Below are 14937 nucleotides of genomic sequence, written 5' to 3'. Positions count from 1 at the left end.
GTCAGCTCAAAGGTGATTTATCTCATTAAACAGAAATTTGCATGCACCCTGATCTTAACTCTTGAAAATTTCAGCCAGTATTCAGAACAGAACTGTTCTCAGTGCCATTAATGCACACATGCTCACTCATCTGCTTCCAGCCAGCACATCCAATTCATTTTCTTCCTCAAGAAACTGTCTCAAGTGAAACCCCTAACCACATGCATCTCACCACTTCCTGAGATTTACTCCCAAAACTATCTGACAAGCTATTAGACTGAACTGAAAAAAAACCAAAAGATGAGTGCAACCATGTAGCTCCTTTACTGTACAGACAGCTGCTTTAGCAGCTACATAAAGTTAAAAGGATCTGACCAATTCTCATGCAGAGGCTTTGTTAATTTACAGGCACAATTTGGATTTCTGGAAAATGCTTCCTGTTGTCCATTTTGAAATGATACTTTTGCTTTGTATATTATATTACTGAAGTCTCCAACTCTAACAAATATGTTAAAAATAAGCCAAACTTGGGGCACAGTATTATTAATCAGCAGTCATTTAACTTCATCATGTTTGTGTATTTTTCCTAAAATGTATTCACTTAAGGCAATAATCAAACTAAATTTATCTACACCCTGTAACAACCAGGGTTTCCTTAGCACAGACTAACACATTTGCACTACCTTAGCCCAGTGAAGAATTAGAAAGAAGTATTAATGCAGCATTTTCAAGAAAAAGGTGTGAGCTTGCCAGGGATGCATCAATTATTACATTACCACCTACTGCCTGGGAGTTTAGCCATCGTGCTTTTGATGATGGGCATTTTAAGGCATTAATGCTGGGCAATTTTCTCAAAATTCCTTTCAGGACAAATCTCCTTAAGCTCATAACATCTTAATGCTTTCCAAGAACAAAAGCCTTCCGTTCTACGAGAGCAGTGCTAATGCAGGATGCATTTGTGAGGAGTGACTTGCACCAGGCCCCAGGAGAAAACAGATTACACAGCTGCTGATTCTGTGGGGGCAGCTAGAGAGGCCAGGCAGGCAGAGAGTGAGTGATCTGCCATGGCCAGAGAGCTCTGCCAGGTGTGGATCTGCCAGCTGTGGCTCTGCCATGGCCACACAGCTCTCCCAGCTGTGGCTCTGCCAGCTGTGGCTCTGCCATGGCCACACAGCTCTCCCAGCTGTGGCTCTGCCAGCTGTGGCTCTGCCATGGCCACACAGCTCTGCCAGCTGTGGTCCTGCTGGCCGTGGCTCTGCCATGGCCACACAGCTCCACTGGCACTGCAGACTGAGAGTCCCAAAGAGGAGACTGGCATGGGAAATCCTTCTGTCTCAGAAGGGAATTTATGAGCACATCCCAAATCCCAGGAATCACTGACATGTGTGACATGGGTGAAGTGAAAAGAGCAGAGAACCTGAACACTTGCCAGGGGAGGATTTTTGACTATTTATCTTCTAAAGTCATTGGCATTTACCCAGCAGCTGTGACCAGTATGGAAGAGGATCACTGCAAAGACTTAAACTCAAGGCTCTTTCAGGGGAACACAGCAAACACAGAAAAGTTACCTGCACCAAAAGCCAAGGCATGTATCTGCAAAACAGGGGAAAGAGCCCTTAAGTAAAGACACACCTGTGCCAGTGTTCAAGCCTTCTTTGTAACACGAGCTAACACATAAAGAAGGATCTCTGTTTTATAATAGGCTTCTGCTTTTAAAAAATGACACTATTAAGGTGTATAATCCATAAGTCTATCTAAAAAGAATGCACATGGCAGAAAGAGATGGTGTTTGATTATGTAAGTGGTGGTGGATTACACTGCACTCCAGTGTCTGCAAAACACAAAGGATTTGAAAACAATGGTTTGATTTTTAACCAGATGCAGAGAGTTTGTCCATAGTTAGTCAGAAGCATTGTACTTTACATAAATGTTTCACAAATGGTGACACAGTAATTACAGCACCATAAAACGGCCACTATCTGTCTGCTCTGCACTTTACAGACTAAATAGAGATTTCATGCATAATGAATGCACTTGTGTTAGCCCAATTCACTTTTTCAATATTATTTTATAAGGTGAGAATAATAAAAATTTAAAATCGTTATTCAAGTGTTACATCTATTTTATCACGAGTTACATTTTTAATAAAATGCAACTTTACTTGAAGCACACATAATGTTTGCATAATCTGTGGAAGAAAATTGGCACTCTAGTAATTTATAATTTGCTTATTTCTTATAAAGCCTTTTGATGTATTCTGCAGATTGATAGGGTTTCAGTGTATTTATACAGATAGAAAAATATTTTCTGTGGCTGGGTATTTGCTCCTTTGAATAGACTTATTTACAGTTTGCAATGCATTTTCATATAGTTTGCAAAAATAAGTTTATGATTTATCTGCAGTTTAAAAAATTCATTTCAAATCTTCTTTGATACAACACACTTCCAATTTCTGTTGTGACACAGATTATGCAAATGTGCTCATCAAAGAGGATGCAAAGTGATTTTAAAGCAGAAGTTCCGCTGACAGTGCCCAGGCTGCTGTGTGAACTCAAAAGCATCGGGGGTTTACAGCCCCATGGATGGACATTGATTACTTGGGGCTTTTCTTGGATTAATGGGGAGGCTCCCACTGGGCATTTCCCAGTGATGCATTTGGGTGTGATCCCAAACCACTGCTGTCCCCCCATTAGTGTCACGCATCTTTTTCATTTACTGACAAGCTGTCAAGGACCCGCTAACATGTCAGAACTCTGGAATGTGATTAAAGTGGTGGGTTTTTTTTTGTTGTTTTTTTTTTTTTTTTTTTTTTTTTTTTTTTGGTTTTTTTTTTGGTTTTTTTTTTTGTTTTGTTTTGATAAAGCTCTTTTCAGTTCATGATATCCATGTGGAATTTATGTTGAGGCTTAAAGCAGCTTGAAGACAGCCAGTACCTTCCTACTCAAGTGTGGAGGATTGCACATGCAGCAGAATCCCTGGAGCAGGACAGAACCACACGGGGATGCTGCGATCAGAGGAATCTCACATGCTGCTCACCAGTGCAGGAATCCCCTCTCAGCACCAAGGGACCTGAGCAGGGAACACTGCTCCATGAAAATCTGCATTCCCAACCCCACAGGATCAGGAGGCCACGGGGAACCACACACACCAGTGGCTGTGGGTTGGAGAGAGGAGGGAGTTCTTCCATGTGTAGCCACTGAAACTGTGGAGGCAATGACTGGACTGCAAGTGATGCCTTAGGATTTTAGCCTTTATATTTTTCAGATCCTGTGCTGCATTAGTTCATAACTCCAAACTCCATACAGAGTGTTAACTACTGTCTTCACATTTTGGTCAGACAAAACAATCCCTCTGGGCCTTAGATCCAAAGACACCCTACAGCCTTGGGCCCCAAAAAGTACAAACAAGTGTGTTTGTGAATTGGGGGGAGCAAACTGGGGGTAAATTACTTCATTAGCTGAAGCTGTAATTGGAGAATTAACCCCTGACATGTAAATGGACCAAACTTTTAATTGTCTGAAAAACTGGTGCCCATTGTCCACCTTGGGTGCAGCCTCTGGGAGGCTTCTGACTGCCCAGGGTGTAGCAATTGAAGGCCTTCAATAAATACCCACTTTATTCTCTAACTCTGCCCAGCCTCTGCTCTAGGGAGCCAGCCCAAGGCATGCCAGGAGGTGAGGTTGCTGAGAAGCTGTCTGGCTCTCTTACAGGGCAATGCCATATTCCACCCTGTCTGAGGGGAAAGCATAAAAACCCATGATAGGGCCAACCACAGCACTGCTCTGCAGCTACAAGAAAAGCCTCCAAATGTAAGGCTTTGAATAGGACACAGCCTCATGACTCTGCTGATGCTCAGGGCTTTTCTTCCTCTTTGGAAAAGCCAAACCCAGGCAGCACCTGGCTGGTTCCATGCTCCAGTGCATCCCTTGAATGGCTGGAATGAAATCTGCAGGGACAGTGGTTGGAGAGACCCTGGCAGGCAGGGATAAGGCAAAGAACTTCCAAGAAAAATCCCCTAAGGTCCATGGAATGAACACGAGTGCAGCCGGTAGTGACCAGACTGCTGGAACACAGGGACATTTCTCACACCAAGGACTCAACAAAAGGAATGATGTTCCCATGGCTTTAATAAAAAAAAATGTAGAGCTCCATGAAGAGAGAAAAACTTACTTCCAGTGAACATGAATAGTAGATAATTTTCAAAAATAGTTATTTTTTAATGTGTGAATATAACATGAATATTTCAATTCCCAGGACTGTTCTGCAAGTACTTTTTATGATAAGTGATAAAATGTCCCTGCCTGGATGCAATTGTACTGAACTATTGTAATGGGATTCTCTGCTTGAACTTGCAATGGAGCTGTATCCCAGATTTGGGGCTGCATCCCAGTTTTGAGAGGATACGTCATTACCAATAGCTGAGTTTGAAAAGGGGCCATGACCTGTGTAAATGAGATAAATCAGACTATTAAAAAAAGACAGTGTCACAGTTGTTTAACCTGAACCAATGGACTTTCTGTGCTTTGGCACAGGCCAAGCTCACTGCTGCAGATCATCACGGGCAGCATCTCTGCAGCAGCCTTAGAGCTACCACGCTGGGCAGGAGGGAGAAAGGGCAGCAGAATCCAACTCTTTGTTTGTTGGCTCAAACTGTTGTCTCATTAAGTCAAAAGCAAAATCCCCAGTGATAATTACTGGGTCAGAATCAGGTCAAATTCCCACATCTTGTTTTTTTCTGGCCTTTATATTCTTTCTTGTGAATTTTAGAATGCAATGCCTTTAAATTGAGAACTTTCTGGCTAAAAATATCAAGCTTATTATATAGTATTATTATTGTTATTATGAAAGCTATATATTATTTGCAGGGGGCAAGATATTCCAGCTTGAATCAATATTTTCCCTTTTGTGTTCAAAACCTACAAAAAGTATCCCCTGAAATTATTCTTCCAATTGCATATGTACAACAAATGTTTCCATTTTTCAAACTGAAACCTTTTCGATAGAGAAACAAATTTGTGGGTTTTTAAACAGGAAGAAAACTGCTTTTCTCCCAACAGCTCTACTGTTTTTCTGTTGTGTAAGAGATTTATTTATCCTGATGGAGTTTAGCCCAGGGCGCTGTGCTTGCCCCTCCACATTCAGGTTACTGCAAATGTTCTTTGTGCTGTTGTAGCAGTGTCCTGCGTGTGCTGCAGCTCCATACATATTTAACCAGGCTTTTGCTTTACAAGCACATGTTCAAAAGATTTTATCTAATCAAATTTTAAATAGGAAATTACTTGTCTGACTTCACATCAGAAAGCCATTCCTTTCCCTGCTGCTCCAGATTGGCTTCTTAGGACTTCACTGCCAAATGGTCAGCAGCGTGTCTGAGTCACCACTCTTAATTCTGGGCTATAAATATCAAATGATGATTTATTACTAGGCAGTTGCAATGTTGCACTAGCAAATTCTCTTTAATTTGGAGAGGAGTGGCAAATAGTTTGGAAAGCTGAGAGTTTCTAAGGCTCTCTGTGCAAGTAACAGTTTTATAAGTTGATTTCAGTGTCTCCCTCTACTTCCTGGTGATTCCAAGAGGTTTGCATGCCCACACGGACCCAGTCCTGCTTATCTCTATGAATTAACTGCTAACTGTGGGCAGCAATCCCATGGTAAGTGGGCTAAAGCTGTGCTGGTGAGAATGTTCAATGACTTTCACAAGTAAATTGAATAAACTTTGGAAGAGTAGTTGTTCCCTTGTGTACTACCTGCCTCACCACTGTTCAACATTCCTACCTCACCTGGACCTCAGGTGAGAGTCTATGGTCGGCACAGTGACAGAAATGGTACTGTCTGCGTATTCAAAAGTTGAGTCTGCTCCCCAGAATATCCACTTACTGCTTTCAGCTCTTCCAAAATGCTAATTCTGTTTCTCCTAAAGGGCACCAGACCAATGTGTCTCAACCTTTTTGGGCAACGGAGCTGCCCAGGCAGGTTACTGGTGCAAGGGAGGTTTGCTTGTGCAAATCACACCTGGATCAAGAATGTGCATCATTTCAGAAAGCACAAAAGCAGGAAATGGACTTAAATCTTGCTGAAATGAAGAGTAATCTGCAAATTTAACAGGATTGTTTACTTAGAAGTATAACTACTGATGAGCGAATGAACCAATGAACAAACTAATGTGACACAAGATACCTCAGAGATTAAAAAAAAAAAAAAACCTAAACCAAAACCATTTTCTTAATTTCAAAATACCTTTTTGTCATATTCAAAGTTTGGTTGGTTCTTTATAGTTTTTTATTTCAGAAATAATAAAAATTTGGCTTGACAAACTATTAGGCATTCGGAGAAGAGCAAGCACAATAGGGAGATTAAAGAAGACAACCTAAAGAATGTCAGACAATCTGTCTAAATCCTAAAAGACAGGAAGACAAGGAAAGAAAGCATTTTCTGATTGTGATATTTAGGAGCCTGAACTAGGAATAGAATGTAATTTAGAAAAATAAAAGCTTCTAATACAAGTAAACATGAGGGGCAATTACTGGAGGCAAACAGAGGAAACCAAACTAAGAGCAGTGTTAGAAGTGCTGAAGGATCTTGTATCCAGATGACTTTTCTATCACTGAGAACTACGACAATGAGCCTCAGTCATCCATAATTTAGGGACTTCACCCTCTTTGTACAGATTGAGGCTCCACTCTTCAGCACCTCATATAAACCCAAAAAGGTTTCTAACTCCTCTCTTTTGCAAGCTGAATCTGGTTCCTGAGTTTGGGGCTACTGGATGATGTTATAACCAAACACACCCTAAAAGGCCTCTGAAAGGTGTCAACTGTCCTGTCCAAATTGGAGATTTCAGGAAAATATTACTTGGCTGCTTTCAGGATCAAAGGAAAGAAATAAACACTCCTAAAAACCAGCAGACAGGAGACACTGCGGGATAAACCAGATGCAAAACCACCTGCTGAGGAATAATGTGCCTAATCTTTGAACACTTCTCAGGGAAGGTATTTAAGTACATGCAAGATCATCAGCTGGCTTAAGTTATTTTAAAGTACCTTGATCTCAAGGCAGCCAGATCCAGCCCTATAAATTCTTGATCCTGTTGATATGTCACATACTTTAGCCTGAAGTTCTGTTCTTTTTGTAGTAAATTGAGTCTAGAGTACAGAGCAGTTGTGCTGTGCTCTCTGTTACTGTAAAACTAAACTGTGCTTTCTTTCAGGGTATTGTTTTGATCCTAAATTTCTCAGCTGAGACATTCTGATGGCGTATCTGCTGGCTTCAGGCACAACAGAACTCTTTTAAGGAGTGTTATGTTACCTTAAAATGGACAATCAAGGAATAGAAAACCTCCAAATGTGCACCTGGTGTACTCAAGGTAGCGTCTCCCCGAAAGCAAAGACAAAGCACCCCCAAAGAAACATTGGTTCAAGAGAGGGAGGAGGGAGGGAAAACAAACCAGAGCAGTTCTTCTCCTCCTCTAAAAGAACAGTGACTGCTTAGGCTTTCCTTGCAAACCATAAAACAAGGGAAGGTGTCAGCAGGGAGAAACAGAAAGTGTATTTTCATTGTCAGTAACTTTCAGCTCTATTTCCACTGCCAAGCAGCTGCACTAGCTGCCTTTCACTTGTTGTGTGCAAAGAGAGATGATAGAGGGCTTCTTAAAGCCTTTAAGGTTGCAGTAATTCATAACCTTCCCTTAATTAACCTGGCAGAATTCACCTTTGGAAGAAAGAAGGCCCAGGGTTTGATTTTAGTATCTTCCTTCCTTGCAGAAACGTGAGGAGGGAAGGTGGCAGAGGTGCCATGGGTGCAGGACAAGGAGCAGAAACAATGTCCCTGTCACCTGGCTCCTTACTTACACTTACCTGGAGGTAAGTGTTCCTCCCTGTGTGGCACCAAAACCAACTGGCAGGTAAACATTTGCCTTGGGCTTGCAGGATTGTTTTGATAACTTCTAATATAATGGCATTAATATTTTAAAGAGAGCTTCCACTAAATGATATGAGTGATCTGTTTTGGAGCAATTTGAAGGACCTTTCACTGTTAACTCCTCTTAATTAATTTTGACTTTATGGCCTTTTGGGGGCAGATTGCCTTAGCCTTCACATTTACGCTATCACTGTGCGGCATGACCACGATATTGGAGCTCTCAGGTGAATTCCTTGTCAGAAGGATGCAAACCACACATCTCACAGGAGCTCCATGTGAAGGATTGGTTTTATTCTCCTCCTGTGAACTCTGGGTGCCAGCCTGCTCTTTCAAATGACATTCTCAGAACAAAAGCACCATGACTGTGGGGTCAAAGTATCCACCTGCAGAGTGCTCCCACAGTCTGAATCAAGATGTCCTGCTTCAAGAGTTTAGAGGTTTCTTAGAAACCTGTCTTTCTCAAATTTTAGCCATCAAACACCAAGGTGCTTCTTTTTGTTCATGGTCTTTGTGGTTTGACTATGGTCCTGTTTAGGACCATTCAGCCTTTTGACACTTCTGTTTAAAAGAAGTCCTCTTTATTAATATCTGTGAGAAATGCTACTGAGTGGGAACTCACTGGAAAATGAGATCAACGAGTGTTCAGTTTAGGGCTGTTTTCAAAACCCATCTCAGAAACAGATGTACACATGGAATTACTCCTGTGGAAAGTAACCAGATAAAATACTGCTGACAAGGGCAGTGAAAATTGTTCTGCTGTAAAAAGTGTGTTCAAGGGACAGAGATTACTGGTAATATTTTTAGTAGAAGTTGGGAAAAGCGCATTACCCTTCAGTGATCTCCAGTGCAGTCCCTGATGGCTGCTGATAAAAACTACTGCAAACACTTGAGCCCCAAATGTCTTTATCTTGATCTCTCCAATGTTTAATTTCCTCCTACAGAACATGCATTGGAAGGCTTAGAGTACCTTAAGCAACTAAAATGCTTTACCTTTTAATTTTGTCTAAATGCTACTAAGATGACCAGAAATGTGCTGTAATTTACATTCCTCTGGTTAAATGGTAAAACTGCATTTCCCCAGTTACCATTTTGCCTCTTTGAAGGCACCAGAGATAGTCCCAAAGCTGTTCAGAGAGTCACAGAGCTGTTCAGAGAGTCACGGTCTGTTGTTCCTCTAGCTACTGCTCGGCTCAGCATTAGGAGAAATTCCTGCAGGGGATGTGTTTATCTGGTTGTGCAGAAAGTCATTTCTACAATTTGGCAAAAACTCCTGTCTTGAATGGATCTAAACAGGAGCCCTGGTGGTGCTGGGAACTCTCACCTCAGGTCTGGTACTGAAAATCTGAAGGAGCTGAAATCCCATTCCTTTACACCTCAAACTGTCACGTCAATGCTGAGGCTGAGAAAGGTTGAGAAATGATTCTAAGATTCTTCTTCTGTTCGTTTCAGTTAAAATTATACTGTGTAATGCAGAACATTAAACCACAAAAAAAAAAAAACCAAAAACCAAAAAAAAAACAAAAAACCAAAAAAAAAAAAAAAAACAAAAAAAAAAACCAAAAAAAAAAAAAAAAAAAACCAAAAACAAAAAAAAAAAAAAAAAACCAAAAAAACCCAAAAAAACGAAACTCACTCTGGTATTTCCAGATTATAAAATAGATTTATCCTGGGACAGAGATGAGGAAACCTCCTTCTATCTCTCTTTTTTTTTCTCTCTTCTTCTCTCCCCCTGCAACACTCTCTTCCCTTCTCTGAAGTCCCTCTCAGCTGCCCTCTGATCCCAACAACACAGAGCAGAGCCTGCAGGAAATGCCACTGCCACCCATAGAATCTCTCAGCCAGGTGTACTCAGGAGGGAATGGTGGGACACCACTATGACATTAAAGTAACTCACCTCAGGACCAGATCAGACCTTCCCAAGTTCAAATAAATAATTAAGAATCTGCACTCTTCATTTGGATTATTTCGGTTTCTCTGGTTTTGTCTGCTCCCATCTGCTTCCCAAACTGTATCATAAAACAGAAGCCACAGCCAGAAATTTGCCAGCTGTGGAACTACCACTCACTCCCCCACACGTGCTGAAGACCCTGGCAGGGTTTGCTTCTGCTCCTCTTGACAGAGGCTCATGTCTCTCTACCACCCCAAATGTCAAGCATAAGGTGGAGTTTGCCCGAAAAATCAAACTTCTATAAGGGTTTAACCTGTTACTGTGCTGTTCTGAGGACAGAATGAGGCATTTATGCCAAGGGCAATCTAGGAATTTATAGGCTTTCTAAAAACAGAATTGGAGATAAAACGTCTTGAGCAACTCAGGATGTAGAAAAATGGCTATGCAAGGCAGCAGAATGGGGAGGAGGTGTGATGAAAAGGTTTCTCTAGGCAGGAAGATAGAAGACACTGAAAATGCAGCATTTCTGTGAGCCAGGATCATCTGTGAGGACGTGTGGCAATGACAAGCTGACGAGCATGGCTGACTGCCAGCAGATATTATGATCTCAGAATATTGATGTTTTGTACTAATAATTACAAAATCAGCAGCTGTACAACTGTGTATATGGATAAATACAAGTGTAAGTGCAGCCTGTGACACGGTGAATGGAAATGAAGTATGATTAAAATGACAGGTCATACAGTAATACTGATGCCAAGAAAAGACAGACAAGCTGGGAGAATGATAACATAATAAAGCATTAAAGAATCTTGATATTCAAAAGGAAAAAACTGATAATGGAAACTTTCATAAGCAGTCAGAGAAATGCATTAACTTTCCATTGCTGTTGAGAGCAGATACAGATCAGACAGAAGACAATAAGAAAAAAGAAAATTTACTTGTCTGCACTCGTAAAGGCATACTGGGGCAAAAATGCATCCTTCTCATATGCCCTAAATAAGAACTCTACAACCAGGATAATCTCTTCAGATACTCTGAAAGATAAGCAGAAAGCTGGGGATTGTCTACACAGCCAAGAAGAATGCCAAGAGCTGGAATCATGCAATCAGAATGTTCCAAGCAGATTTGTTATAGATTCCCACCCAGGCAATGATCTGAGACAATAAGGCAGGATGTTCAACTGGGATGTCCAAAATTTGAAAGTTCTTGTTAAAGGGAAGGAGCTTCATGAATTAGGAGGAAGTGCAGAAGAAAACTGTTACTGGGATTAGGTAAGCATTTGGCAAAATTCACAGCAAGAAAACACATTTAGCCCACAGTCATGGTCAAAGTCTGGCTGGGATGTCCCAGGATGTGTTTTTATTGAATGCCTGCACTGACAGACACGATTGGAAGTATTGTAAAAATCTGCTGTGCCTGTGGGTCAGGCACTTGTTATTCCATGGACACCCACTGCTTTTGGGATGGGGACACAGCAGAAGCCCATCTCTGTGTGGAACAAGACAGTGAGCCAGGCCAAAGGAAAGCTCCATATTGCCACTTTCCAACGATCTCAAGTTTCAAGGCATGTCAGAAGGAGTGGGGTTAACACCTGCCCCACCTGAGGGCTGAGCTTTTTGAGCCATATATAGAGTCCAACCTCAGAGAGGTGAATCTGAAGACTAAAGTTCAAGTACACCAGACATTTGGGGTTATCTGTTCTGTTCAGTGGAGGAGCTGTTTGCCTGCCCTGCCAGGCAGAGCACAGCTCCATTCCCTGGGACTTTGCACCATGTTGTGTCAGACTCCTCAAGACAGAAGCTGGGATGAATTTCTGCCTTGCACTGGCTGTGTGAAACATCCAGCCTGAGACACAGGGATACAGGAATACCTGGGTGTCCCCTGCATGCAGGTGTGCTCATGGACTCGTGCCCAGAGTGGTGTCAGCACAACCTTCTTCATGACAGTGCTCCACAACTTCCACACAGCCCAGAGCTCCACACAACTGGCTTTGGCCTTGCACTAAACACAGGTTTAAGCATATCTGTGGCCTAAACATTTCCTCCACCTTTGTTTAGGAGTGAATCACCTGATTATTTCCCTGAACTGACACCTAATGTTGGTTGTCATTGCTTGGGTGTGGCCTCATCACAACACAGAGCTGAGCATTGGAATTCCTTGCACAGGCTTCCTTCCCATTTTTTACCAAACATTTTTCTCCTCTGAAAAGGAGGCAGCAGAGGCAGGATCCAATGTGAAGCTGTTGCTGCTCTCCTTTCATGAGCAGCAGGACACTCATTCCTCTCCCTCAATCCTGCAGGGCACTGAGCACTCCCTGCTCTCTCCGTGTAAGGGCTAAAGAACAAGGACTGACACCAGTGGACTCACACTGATCAGATCCACGTAAGACCTGGCTCTGTGAGCAGGCTGGGCTCAGCAAGGCTTAGCCTAAGATGCTGCTTTGCCCTTCTGCCTAGAAACCCGCAGGACTGCAGCAGGGCAAACCACAGAGCAACTTCCCCATCCACGCTCAAGATTTATATGGCTGGCTTTCCTCTTCTTAAATCTCTCCCAACAAAGCTTTGTTCAAAGATGATTCACAGATGTTGTCATTAAAAAGATGGGACTTGCCAACAAATAACACATGGGCCTGCTTGAGAAACTGCTGTTCCCAGAGCTTTCCCCAGGAAGAGATACTTGGGGTAATTGGTAAGGCCTGTGGGAACAGGACATTATAAAGCATCTTCCACCATCCATAATTTTTGAAGAGAATCATGGTTTCCTGAGGATTTGTCTTGTTAATATAAAAATCACTTGGATAAACACACATGATAGAGAATAGATAATTAAGCCCATTATCATTAAAGAAGTGTTAATCTTTTCAGGTAATAGGGAATGGGTCAAGCAAAGACTTATTTGCAACAAACACAAAATCCCAGCACTAGCTGATAGACAGCCATGTGTCTTAATTATAGACACAAAATAGAATGATTAATTGATATGCAGGCATGAGTCTCAAAGGCCAGAAGGTGACAAACAAAAGGACAGAATTGTACTGTCCATTGCAGGATGAGCTGAACTGCAGAGATAGCAAACCCCAACTAAAGGGAATAAAAAACTACAGAGGGAAAAGGGTGTTACAGTGACCTGGCTGGAATATACACATGGAATCACTTCTGTGCTCACCCACTCAGGACATGCTGAAATCTAAAACCCAGGAGCCCAGCCCTCTGTTAGCAGCTTGGAAAAGCAACATGGGGAGTCAGCAGGGAACCCTGTCTGGGGAGATCTTTAGGAATAGCTATGAACAGAAACGTTTCATGATGGGAACCCATATATTGATGAAATTCTTGGTCATTTAACATCATTTAATAGTAAAGAAAAGGCTTATTTTTTTTTTTTTCTGGGAGGTGGAAAGAAATGAGCATTTGGTAGGTTTTCAAAAACTAAAAGCAATCAGTCTTTTGCAATGCTCTCAACACATAGAGCAGTAAATAAAATTTTCATATACTTTTGAATAAATTACAGATGTAGTACATATTTACTATATTCTCAATTCTGCAATTTAGAAGCTGACATCAAAATATTTTCCTCTGTTTTTCATGGGCCTGTTGTTAAAAGCATGACTGCTCTGCCAGAAAGTTTGTGTTTGGAAAGGCTTTTATTCCTTTTTCATTCCCTTTGTCCTGCTGTGTGACTCCATGCTCCAGCATGCCCTGAAGAGCTCGGTGGCATCTCAGAGGTATCCTTGTGTACCTCACCCACACCTGTGAGGACATTGCCACTGACTTCAGCACCCTTCAAGCCAGGGCTGCGTGTGGGATTTAGCTTTAGAGCCAATTCACCACTCCATTTCCAGGCAAGCAGGGAACAGGCAATGCTGTAATATTCCACTTCCACAAAGCTATGGGTAGATGGACTGGATGAGTTTAAGGTTAGGAAATACAAGTTCACAGGCTGTACAACTGCCAGCATCATCTCACAGACATGCAGCAAGGGGAAATACAACTAATATTATGTTTGTTTTTCTTCAACATTCTATTAAAGCAAAGCAGCTCCATAATGAGATTACTGCATTTCATCTCTTAATTGTATCCAGATATGGAAAAGAGATTTACTGTTAGTGGCTTGCATACAGTACAATATTTTAAAGCTAATTATGATAGAGCATTACTATTGTCACACAATGAAATACTTATGTTATGAATCAATACCATTTTCTAAAATTTACTGTAAGTACCTTTTTAATTGGATATACACCCTGCTAAATTCTGAAACAGACAGTTATATAAATATAATTATTTTAAATCCAGGATGATATCAGTATAAAGTATTTTAATTAAATAGATTGCAAAAAAGGAGAAAAAGTAACATTAAGTAGCTTTCCATTATTAAAGCCAGCTGAAAGTCAAGTCTTGAAAGCATCCAAGTTTTTATTTTTTAACTCTGCCATTCTCCGTGGAAGCATGGATACACATCCTCCCCAAATGGTGTATTAATAGTTTGATTATTCATTGAAGACTACCAAGCACCTGGCTTTTGTGTCTATTATTCCACGCAGAGAGGAAATCATATTACAGTATTTATCTTCCTAAATCCCCAGGGTCTAAAACCTCTACAAGTATTTTCTTTGCTTATGGATGAAATACAGTAAACAATTAAAAAGTTAAGCAAAGAGTTTTAAAATAACATTTTATCCAAGTTTCTTTTTCAAAAATATTGGTGAGTAGATGGTGAAAACCTCTGCTTGATCTGTCAGTTGTAATTACTGAACAATTTTTAAAAACAGTGTCCCTATGTGATGATACCCTGATCACACAGGTCATCAATGCAAACTAAAATTCAAGTATTTATAGGCTGGTGCTGCAATTACCTGTAACACTTTGCACACATTCCAAAGTACATCTTTAAGTTTGGTTTTCCTGAACAAATATTCACTACAGGGACAGCTGAAGTCTTGACCACAAGCTGATCACAGCATGTTTGCAAATCTTACCTGAGTACGAGACGCCTCCTCCCCCTCTCCACTCAGTGGCAAAGGGACAAGGAAAAGGCATTTGTTTATCTCAGCAGAATCAAGCAGCAGTTTAAAGCCTGCCTGAGCTCCAGCCATCTCAATGAGCATTGTTTTCAGCACTCATATCTGCATTTCATGTATTTACACATCCAAC

At 41.3% G+C, this 14937-nt stretch overlaps 1 protein-coding gene across 6 annotated transcripts in view; it reads right to left on the bottom strand.

The window, feature by feature from the left end:
- Positions 1-14937, bottom strand: part of LOC128793205 (glypican-5-like) — a 434089-nt gene that overhangs the window by 94423 nt on the left and 324729 nt on the right. The gene's annotated exons all lie outside the window — the stretch shown is intronic.

This window comes from Vidua chalybeata, chromosome 10 (genome assembly GCF_026979565.1).
Source record: "Vidua chalybeata isolate OUT-0048 chromosome 10, bVidCha1 merged haplotype, whole genome shotgun sequence".
Classification (NCBI taxonomy): Eukaryota; Metazoa; Chordata; class Aves; order Passeriformes; family Viduidae; genus Vidua; species Vidua chalybeata.
The sequence above is the reverse complement of the archived record's forward strand: the minus strand, read 5'-3'. Positions and strand labels throughout refer to the sequence as shown.